This window comes from Nanorana parkeri, unplaced genomic scaffold, assembly GCF_000935625.1.
Source record: "Nanorana parkeri isolate BGI_ZX_2015 unplaced genomic scaffold, ASM93562v1 scaffold578, whole genome shotgun sequence".
Lineage (NCBI taxonomy): Eukaryota > Metazoa > Chordata > Amphibia > Anura > Dicroglossidae > Nanorana > Nanorana parkeri.
The window spans coordinates 454,404-466,175 of NW_017306846.1; the positions used below are offsets into that span (position 1 = coordinate 454,404).

Genomic DNA, 11,772 nt, shown 5'->3' on the forward strand with positions numbered 1-11,772 from the left:
ATATATATATATATATATATATACTTATATATTACACAAATGTATTGTGTATGTACACCGCTTGGCCTGCTCCTAGCTCAGATGTTTTATTTTAGAACCGGATTGAAATTCTGGAAATGCAAGTGTAGAGTGGAATGAAGGCCTTACGTTTTAAGAAAGGTTGTCGTGTAAAATATAGGGCTGGTCTGGCCTAACTCACAGTACTGGACTCGCTTATCAAAGTATCTCAGGAGCGGGACTCTCTTCCACCTTCTACATGTGGGCTTCACTTTGTAAAAGACCAATGTGCACAACTGTACAGCAAGCTCCTGCAGTGTGCTTACAAAGCTTTTATCCAGCGTCAAGCAGCTTTGTTGAAGCCATTAAACGGTTAATAATCCCTCGGGGGTTTTGCATATATCTACTGCTATGCAAAAACATAAAAAAAACTTTCCAAAAGGGTTAAAACGTACCTGTGTCTCCACCGCACGCTCCAGTCCGGACATCTGAAGATTCTCGGGCGGCCGCAAAGCATCTTGGAGAGGGCGCATGTGCTGTTCAGATGTTCGGCCGGGAGACGAGGACAGACATAAGGTAAGTCAATGCAGCAGCGAGCACCCGAACAGACTCCGTGGGACAGGAAGTGCCAGTTAAGAGAGCGGAGTCAGCGCTGGATCAGAGACCGGCACCAGCGCTGGAGGGACAGCTGAAAACTCCTGGAAAGAAGATGATCGGATCAAGAGGCGTCATTTAAGGTAAGTCCTTACACCAGCATTGGGGGGAATTTATCCTTTAATGTCACTTTAAAGCAACATTTGTTTTGGGGAGGTTACACACAGATTTTATTGGGGAGTGCTGACTGTCACTTTAAATAAGCTGCTATTGGGCTTTACTAAGCTCTAGCACTGCTTGAAGCTTGTTGAAAGTGACAATCGGCACTCCTATTAACAACAGCTTTCTGGAATTTGATTTACGGCTTAGTACAACTCTCAGGTGTGAACAGGTACCATTAAATATAATGGGAACCTTCATATCGAGCTTTGTCGCACTTTGGGAAACATGCAACAAATCGCTCAAGTGTGAATGAGGGCTTCAAGTGTATTTCCACTGTTGCAGTCAAATGTAAGAAAACTCCTCTATATGTTTACAGTATATGTTCCCATTCACACAGCATCATGAAAAATATATCCAATTTCAATATTTCTTTTCTTTAAGATGTTTTGTTGCAGCAGACAACATGGCTGATTCCAGATTTGTTTTCCTGAGCACTTTCTTAGTGATCTGTCTTCCAGAACAGTGGTTCTCAACCTTTCTAGGGCCGGGACCCCTCGATAACATTGACCCCCAATGGTAAAATTTAGGGATGCACTGATACTAGTATCTGTGTGGGCTCTCGGGAGGCTATGCGGGCTCTCAGATGGCTAGTGGGACTCTCTGTTGGCGTCCAGTGCGGGCTCTGTGGTGCCCAATGCGGGCTCTGTGGTGATCAAGCACTCACCTCCCCTCACTCCTCCCTGCTCCCCTCTCTCTGATCCTCTCTGGCCTCTGCTGCTGCAATGCCATCTAAGAGAACTGACACTGCTGCGCTAGGAGGAGGCTGAGGAGCCACTTACCTAGAGCAGCACAAGGCACGTGGGAACCCTCTCAACTGTGGGTCACGACCCACAGGTTGACAACCACTGTTATAGAAAGACTGGGTTCACACTGGGGCGTTCGTAATATGCGCATTTGAATCGCGTTTCGGGCCGCTTGTTTTACCGCGATTTGCTGTCAACGAAACACGCGACAAACGCGCGTTTGCGAGGGCTATCCAGCTGTATCCTAATGGATACGCGTGGAAAATACGCCCCAAAGAAGCTCCCGTACTTCTTTGGGCGTCGGGCGTTTTACAGTGCGTAGGAATGCGCTGTAAAACGCCCAGGTGTGAACCAGGCCTTAGGACTGACATTTCATGATCGTGTTTCTCTCAATAACATACTATGGAGAAGCCAGGGTTGTAATCCTTTAACCCTTTGTTAGCACAGGCAGTGCTCAAGTCTACTTTACATATTATAATGAAAAAGAAAAGACCCCTCACAGCCCGTCCTAGCATTACAAAGAAGGAGAAGCAAATCGAAATGTAACCCGTAAGAAGCCAAGAAACCCTTACCCAAGTAAAAGCAAATGAAACTGCAAGAAGCATGTTTGACATTTTTTCCAGCTTATGTTATGTGAATGGCAACATGTAACAAATATAAAATAAGAGTTATCCCAATTTGGCCGTGAAAGTGGAAATGCACTTTAAAGGCTTTGACAAAGCTATTTGAAGCTTACCGAACGCATTTTGATTACTTTAAAATGAGTACACGTTGGTCATTCGCATACTGAAGTCCATATGTACAAAGCCTTCAAACAAACATGTGCTTTGACCATCCAGAACAAAGTCAAAGATTTGCTTTAACACCCCCCCCTTCCCTCCCCTCCCCACGGACATATACTCACTTTTCCTGCACTTCCTTGTTGCTCCGTTCAGCTACTTACCAAAGTGAGTATGTACTGTGGGGGAGGGGGTATACCTGTTAGCTTGCCTTGCATGGCAGAGCACGCATTTCTGCTTTGCACATAGTAGGCAGTTTTTTTCCCATTGCTGCGTGGTCAAAGCTTACATCCAGTTGCTGTAAGGCAGCGGGAGACTTGTACGAGACAGTCCTACCTACAGCACTTTGTTACATGAGATCATCTGATAGGTTCAGTAAACATCATCTCCTGATTGTACAGTTTATTCCCTCCGCTTCATGCTGCCATGTCATATTTTGGCATAAAGCATGCCAGTCACTTGGTAAAGTTTAGTTGCTGCTTATCTTGCCTTAAAGAGATTACTGTTGAAGTCCAAATCCAGCTTTAAAGAAACACGCCCCAGATCCTCCGTGAGCCGTGCGGCGCCTGCTTGCTTTTATTGCAGATCCCCGCTTCTATGCTGCAACTGTTGAGCTAAAGGCCGCGGCAGTGCAGATGCTGAATCAAATAAAGTGACTGCAGAGAGGGAAGTCTTATGCCCAACCCCAGTGCTGTATGATGGAATGCATCCCCAGCATCCAGCAGGATCATGTCGTTCTCCCTCCTCTTCCTGTCCCTTCAGCCATTCACAGAGCTCCTAGTATTATTTATGTAAGGCATTCTGTGAATGGACAAGGGGCTGCCCTGCCATTCGTCCACCCTCCTCCATGCACTGAACGTCTTGCATGCTGGGAAAAATAATACAAGGACTCCACACTCCAAAGATGTGCTGGTAGGTTAATTGGCTCAACTGAGTGAGGCCCAAGATGGCTGACCTACTAAGCGCTTTGAGTTCCCAGAGAGAAAATACCTATAGAAATACAAATTAAACTAAGTCACTTTAAACTGGATGCTGGAAGACTCCACAAATGTTATTAGTCCTGAAGCTTACTGGAAGCATGTTTATGCTCATTTAAGGGGACAGCCAGCACCCCCATTACAATCTCTAACCTCCCCAAACTGGAGCCTGACATTCGCTTGGCACTTTAAAGGTTTTACAAAAGCTTGGCGCTAGCTAAATACCTTGTAAATAGCATTTGCTGTACACATTGCTTCATTACAAGGCAAACCCTGTGTGTACAGGACCCCAGTGCAGGCAAATGGCTAAAGATGCCTTTGGGAGCACGGAATTCCAAAAAGATTGTAATTGTGTGCACCCGTTTTTTTTTTCTTCCACCATCACCATATTCATTATCCTGACCATTCACTTTGTCAGAAGCAATGCAGCCTGGTTATAAGACTGTAATTGTATAGTGAAGGAGCAGAAGCTCACCAATGGGGCCATGTGTAAGATTCCCAGCGCGGTGCAATGCTGTAACGCCGTATTGGCCAAATATGCTGCCCCTTCCTCTCCCAGTCTGCATGTTGGTGTGCAGGGGATAACAGGGGCTAGTGCCAGGACTAGACCGGAGTCTTTAACTCTTTTCATATTGGATTTCATAACTGGATGAAGTGGAGGAATTTTAGATCTACCGATTTTTACAATGAAAGTAAGAGGACGGCACTTCTACACCACAAGAGGAAGTCACCAGAACAAGAATAGCCGCCGGCAGATTTTTACCTGGCCTGCTTTTGGGATGAGGGATTCCCCCTCACCTTCTCTCCGGGTGACAATGATTATTGGACATATATTGGGTTTATATCTCCCCTGCAGGGATGCAGACATCAATGAAAACCTAACAGGGCTCTAACCCTTCCCTGCTTTATCAAACTAGAAAAATGGTATTTGCTGTAGTTTCACTAACACTTAACCCTTAAACTCACTGCGACACTTATAATGAAATTCTTAACACAGCCATAACCCTAAAATGTAACCACTAAAATTGGCAATTAAGGGCCCTCTTGCACTTAACCCTTAACCTCCAACCCACGGAGCCCTGGGTATAAAAGGGGCTGTATGGCCTTAGTGGGGCCAAAAAAAAACAAAAACCTATTTCTAGAACACAGCGGTGTGCTTTAGAAATGTTCATTACGCTCCCCCTGCTTTGGAAGTCTGATGCAAGAGAAGCGCCATTCATGACTAAAATCTGGAAGGATGGTAACCCAATCAGGTGGCCTCTTAATGTCATGTGACCGGCCTTGCCTTTAATCATGGAATTTAATGCAGCAGAGAGACCTCCATGGGACATGACCAGCTCCTCACTGTGCCCATTCATAAAACGCCCGTTGTGGTGTGGAGTAACACTCTGGTGTCCAGCAGAGAGCAGATATTGGTGGTCACTCTCTGCCATAAATAGGCCCCTTAGAATTAACCCTTACACCTAACCTCTAAAATGAGCACTTAACTTCCCTCTAAACACTTCACCTCCCTTTAACACGTCACTTTAACCCTTACACTAAACCTCTACGGCTGAAACTTAGCTGTAATGAAAAACTCCAGCCACTCATTTTGGGTAGGTCGGGGAACGGTTAGCACCTTCCAGTTTTTTTGTTATTGTTGAGTATACCCCCTTGAGAGTTGTCACTTGCTGTCCTGGTCTGCACTGCCAGTGGGACAGAAGGTGAGGGGAAATCTAACATTTTAGAGCTGTCAATGGAACAGGAGTAGAGGAGGAATCTCCCAACAACGACATCTGTTCCAGTGACTCTCCCTGACTTCCTGTTGTGTCTACGGAACAGGATGTGAAGGGAAATCTCCCCAATGGGACACAGACGGTATATTAAAACACAAACAAACCTGACAGGGCTTTTAACCCTTCACTTTGAGGAGATCTCATGGGACTTCCTATTACATCTCCAGTACTGTAAGTGAATTGTAAATCTCCTTAGTGGGGCACAAACCGTAAATACCTAACAGAGTACATATTTAAGATGTCTTTGTGTAATTAAAGTGCAGCTGAAGCCAAAATGTGTGGGTTTTTTTTTCTTTTCTTCTAGTTTTGGATAGAGTGGAGAAGAATTTGAACTCCTGTCAGGTTTTTATTGCCGTCTGCGTTCCTGTTGGGGAGATTCACCCTTTCTATTTGTCCTGGTGACCATTATCAGTGACTGTGAAAGAAAATGCCAAATTTGGGGTTGTCACCAGAACAGGAATAGAAGGGAAATCTTCCAATGGGGCACTAGTTATGGTGACCCTGCTGACCACCATTTATTTCCTTTGCGGGGGATTTCCTCTCACTTGTTGTGGCGATCAGACAGAAATCTTCACAATAGATGGCAAAAAAAAGGTTGACAGGCGTTATAATCCTCCCATCCTCTATCCAAAACTAAAAACGAGAAAGGTTTTGGCTTCAGCTCCACCGTTACTACTTCATTGCATTTCATAAAACCAGAAAAGGGAATGTTAGCTGGCAGGTTTGATCTTTTCTAGCAGATTGGACTTACTACAGACCATGTGACTGGATGACTCATGTGCATTCCAATCAGGCGTGGCATCCACTGCACATTTTATTGACTTTCTGAGCGGCTGTGGCTTTTTCATGTGACTACATAGAGCTGCAGATATCTTTACAGGTCCATAAGAATATTTGAAACCCTGCAGTAGATGTAGCCACTCTCCAACAGCTCGGCGAGGAGCTGAACAAGTGGATTTTCCATTTCATAGACGGGGAATGTATTTTTTCCATAACCCAATATACTAGAACAGAACCATCTGCAGGCTGAGGGCTCGGGCCAGATTTCAGCCTTATTTATCAAACGCATGTGCTGCTCATAGCGACCAGCTTCTTCCGTTACTCCTCCAGTACAGGTTCACAAATGTATTTGGTGGCTATGAGCAAGAGCCGGACGGGACAACTCGGGCCCTTTAATGCCAGTAAATGAGTTCCCAGCAGCATGCATTCAAATGTCTGTATTCTAACATCTCCGTTTTCAGTTGTTTACAATGTTTAATCTGTTACCAGAACGTCCTATATTAGCCAGGCGCGGAGAGAGCGTATTAATATAGATGGTACACTTGGTGAATTTGAATCCAATTTACTTTTTTTGCACTTTAAATCTGTTTTATAGAAGGCAGAGGGATTGTCATGTGTATGATTATTGGGCTCAGTAATACAATGTATATTCAGTCATATTTTTATTAAAATAAACCCGTTCCATGATCTCTTATGTCTTTGTTCTGTCAATGCATGACGCACCATTGCGTCAGGGGAAAATGGAGTTCAAAGGGAAGCTGTAGACTTGGGTCAGTTTTATTTCCAAAGCTGCACTACAGCAATCGGATAAATACAGATGAGATCTCTTTTACCTGCTAAAGGGTTTGTGTTCCTCTCCATCCAGTCCTGAGATTTACAATGTCCAACCACACAGCATGGGGACCTGACTTTTCTCTGTTGCAGCCCAACTCCAGGTAATGGTCCCCTTGCTGGTTATAAAACAATGAATTCCTGAGTTGTCACCAGCAGTTTGTTTTCTGCCACAAGAAGTCCTTGGGTTTTGCAGGTTGAATGATGCTCCATGTCATTCAGTTCAGAGGGCTCAGCTTGGGGCATCTTGTGAGTGCAGGGCAGCAATGGGCCCATCGGGTGTCACTGAAACACAGAGGGGAACTAATGTCATCTCAGTGCTGCGCTCTGCATTAATGAGGTCCTTCCAGTGCTGGAGAAGATCAGAAGAGGACTGCACATGTCATGTGACCGAACAGAAGAGTTCTGGAAAAGTAAGCCTATCAAATCGCCAGAGAGACCTGCGGGGGTCCATTGTTCAGGATGGAGTCACCTCCCTGCCCCCAGTCTTTGATTAGCCAGTGAAGGTGAGGTAATTTCTCTGCTCTCTCCACCTGTCAACATATGTGAATACAGGACACCTGATTGGCCACTGGTGCCTAATGCTCTGCCGTATAGGGAATTACAAGAGACTAACATCAAGTCAAATTGTATTTAACCAGTTGTGGATTTTGTCCGCGCTTCATTGAAGTACACGGGATGCATATTATACCCTGTCCACCGGCCTTGATGCACTCATTTACTGCTTGTTATAGTGGACCTTTACCCCCTTTGGCTAAAAATCACAATCCTCTTACATTCATTAGTTCAACATATTTTCATTTTACTTACAATTTCTTGTTTTTTACTTCCTGGTCCTCATGGGCATTAGTGATGTAATGTGTCAAAGCGTTGCATCCTGGGAAATCATCAGCAGAGCGTTGCTGGGAAATCTCATCTGTAATGTCACATGATCTCAGGGAAAGGCATTTTTCTCCTCTGGGATGATGTGCATGGTCACATGTCCTAGTCACATGTGCCAGAGTTCCAGGAAGTTAAGGGAGATTGATTTGTCTGCCCTTAGTAAAAATGGCCACTGAAAAGCAAGGGGGAGGAAAAGAAAATCAAGGAATACAAAGCCGGCAATGATCTAGAAATATGTGTGTGTAGATTGTCATTACTAAACATTTCTAGAGGTGTGTTTGTTGTTATTTGAAGATTTAAAGTTCCACTTTAAAGAGTAACTTCACTTTTGTTGAGAAAATAATCAATCTCCTCGGGGTGATCAATGTACATGGCAATGACTTTAACCAACCACTGGAATCTAGCTGTCTGATGGAGTAATAGAGAAATAGCAGATTGTGCAGGAATACGTCTCTGTACTATGTTGATGTAATACTCACATAAAGGCCTTTATAATGTGAGGAGTCTTTTTATACAATATGACAAATAAGCATTATATGAAATCATGTTCTAATAAAGCATTTGAATCCCATTGGAGAATGTATATCAAGAGGTCAGGGATGTGGTGCAGTTGATCTAATACTGCGGTAAGATCGATGTACCCAAATGATTGTACCCAATCACAGAAGCAGGAAGTGACATTTCTGGAGGCATCCTATTCACCAACTGAGTACAGAACACCTCCGGCTCCCCCGAGCATATTACATTTTTGGACAGTTTTGGTAAATGACAGCGGCTTCAGTTTTAAATGGAAAGGTCATTTTTAAGAATGTTAAATTACAAAATGGCTTGTGGAGCAATTCTATATGCTGTATTCATTTTTTTTTCTTTTATAAAGTGGAGTTACCCTTTAAGACTAAGTAAACAGTTTAATGTCTGGGCACAGGTGTATTTTAGGTTTAACTGATTTTTACTTTCTGCCTCCAAACATGGTATAAAGCAAGGGTAGCCAAACTCTGGCCCTCCAGCTGTGGTGGAACTACAAATCACCTGAGGCATTGCAAGATTCTCACAGCCACGACTCCTGGAGAGAGATGCATCATGGGATTTGTAGTTTCACCACAGGTGGAGGGTCGGAGTTTGGCATAAAGTCATCTAAGGAGGAGGAGAATAAGTCCATGCTCCAATCCATCCAGCTTTGTGAACTCCAGGTGGACCCACTGAGCTCTGTAAACAAGATATTTATTTTAACCAGGGAGGTTAGAACATGCAAAACATGTAAGAAGGGTTCAAGAGCGCCACCTGCTGGCTACATTATTGGGGGTATTTACCTAAATATATAGGAGACCCCTTTGTTTTGCAAAATTCAGTACACAGAGATTTATAGCAGACCTCCAGAGTCCAGATCCGTTGTTGTTGCAGTTGGCTCGTGCAGCAGGCCCCTTCATGTCCTTTTAGTGGATTTCTTGGTTTGTTTGTTTGTTTTTTACAGAGAATTTAAAAAGAAAACAATTGTTCCTTTCTGAGGCAGTGTTGGGAACTGAAGATATTTTGCTATTGAAGTCCAAAAAATCACATTCACCAGATCACATTAATCCTACACCAAAATCTCAGCTTTTTAAATGCCACATGCTGCAGGAATTGGGTCACCGTACAACACCTCAGCAAAATAGGTTTATTTATACATTGCTGATAATACAGACATACAATATATGCAAAGACAATGTCATGGTTTACACTGAGCCTTAGATTCATAATTAAGAAGAGCCATTCGCAAGCAAGATTACATTCGTTTTACCAATCAAGCAACTGCAAGTTATTTAAAGCCCAACCACAGCCAACAAAATGTTCTTTCATTGAAGCTGTGGGCAGATAAAGAGTGATAGACAGAAGCCGATAGAAAGGCGTCTTTACAAAAACAATACATATAGCAAGAAATGCGTTTTTGTTTTGGTAATAAGGATTAGGATATGATGGCAAGTAAAAGAAATGTCCACATCAGGGATTTTTCCTGGGTGGGCAACAAGGACAGAGCAGTAAAAGTATGACACGGGATATGTAACACTAGCTGGGTCAGCTGGCACCCTCTTTAAGCCACTCCGCAGACCATTGCTCCCCTGGTCACAAGCACTGCTCATCTCTTCTCTCCCTGCTTTCATGGACAACCCAGGAAGACAGAGAAAGGAAGTGAAGGATCTGATTGGCTACTGCTACAGCCTGGGCTAGTGCCCACCGCTAGCAACAGGGGTAGAAGAGAACTGTTATTGGCCACTATGACCAGAGTAAATCCCTGCCCTCCAGCCAATGGGGACAGAGATGACCTAGCAGTGGTGCTAGCATAGGGAGAGAGCGAGCTGCTGGACTGTGTTGTGAGTTAGTGAGCCCAGAGCCACATGCCGATTGCTCCTGCTGGGAGAGTCCAGAAAGAGAGGAACAGAGACTGCTGGCTTTTCCAGAGAGTAAAGGTACCCATTCACCTATTGATTATCGTTTGGAAATCGTCCACGAATGATAATCGATCAGTTGATGGCAATCTTTAATTTACTGTACTCCTGGATGAATTTTTGTGAAGTGTGAGGCTGGAAAACTTTATATGAATTGTACGAAAATCGATGGCTTAGTGGTATTTTTGTACGGAAAAAAAAATGCAACCGAAAATCCATTCTGCCGATCTGCGAAATTCGGAGGGGTTAGTATTGCTAACGAACGTTATCGCAACGACATTGGTCTGTGCATGATGGGATATTTGCGATTTTTGGTGCTGCCAAGAACCCTCTTTCCATTCTAGCTCAGGGTGTATGGCCATCTTTACACGGTTCCAGAGTGCCTGCTGTTCTAATATTGTGCTGCCAGGAGGGAGCAAGCTGCAAAATGGACAACTCATACAAGGTTCCACTGGCAGAGCACATAGGGCAGAGCCATCCAAAGGGGATTATCATCCATCTGACTCGAAGGGGCTGCAAATGGGAATTCCACCTGTTAAGTGGCCCAATGGCAGCAGATTTTGGTTGTAGTGTTCACCAGCCAGTGATCTAGAACAAACCTCCTGCTTCAAATAGGTCCTACGGTTGCCATCATTGTGCCTGACATGCTTACAGGGCTTTGTCTAATAAAGCACATTTGAACAGTTTCAAGGCCTCAGTGTCACCGGGAGCGACAGAAGGACCTAAACAATCCAGCAGATTCTCGTGTGGTAGCACTACCGTTACAACCCTTTCCCTCTGGGATCCAGAACTCAATGGCATGTTGACAAGTTTCCCAGGTATATAGTTACCCAGCTTTCCAGGTATATAACATAAAGCCAAACTTCTCTTATTTTGCTTCCTTTTGAACAGATAAATAAACCATTGAGGGTGTTGCTATATTTGCTCAATTAGTGATCCTTCCAGAAATCTAGCAAGCAGGGCTTCCTGCACTCTAATCAGTTAACATTGTTCTATGCTATTGTGGGGAACTACATAACTTCCAGCTGGATCATGACGGAGGCAGAGAGTAGTTCTGTCCTAGGTTGACAAGGCTGCCCCCCAGGACAGGACGTGTGTTTCTGGCAGGATCACCAGGTTAAAATAAAAGAGGGGGAACAAAAGCCTAAAAAAGAAATCGTTTCGTTCCGGGATATTCGTACGAATCTCATTAAATTCGAGTCAAGTATAGATGTATACTGTTGCACTCCTTACCGGTTATAAGTGAAAACCTGTAAAATCAGGAGGGTGCTGGAAATGACAACGAGTGGCACCATGATATAAGAGTCCAGGAACGTCACCAGCACACCATTAAACGTGAAAGAAATCCATTTAACCCCTTCGTGACTGACGACGTACAGTGTACGTCGCCAGCATCGGGGCTGTTTAAACAGACTCCCGGTGACTTTTGCCGCCGGGAGTCTGTTTAAACTTGTAGAGCCGACTGTCGGCTTTACAACAGAAGCGATCCTGGCCACTTACCTGTCGCCAGATCGCTTCTGCGTCCCAAAGAAAGGGGCCGGCCGTGCTTCCCGGGCTCCGTTGCCCCTCCTACGGGCCCGGGACCGGCGATCTTTGTGTCCGCGAGGAGCTGGGGAGGAGGTCGACGAACTTCCGTTCATCGATCCCCTCCCCGTTCTATGGGACCGGGAGCGATGCAGATTGCATCACTTCCGGTCCCTGGGCTGTCAGTTCTGGGCTCCTGCAGCCCAGGTCTAAGCTATTGAAGTGTGATCTGCACTTCAATAGCT

General features: G+C 44.6%; 1 long non-coding RNA gene across 1 annotated transcript in view; it reads right to left on the minus strand.

The window, feature by feature from the left end:
* The window catches only part of LOC108791865, a 22,431-nt gene extending 20,868 nt beyond the window's left edge, over positions 1–1,563 (minus strand). The window contains exon 1 of the long non-coding RNA XR_001941526.1: positions 1,553–1,563. This is a non-coding gene — a long non-coding RNA (uncharacterized LOC108791865). The remainder of the gene's footprint in view (positions 1–1,552) is intronic.
* Positions 1,564–11,772: the final 10,209 nt, after the last annotated feature.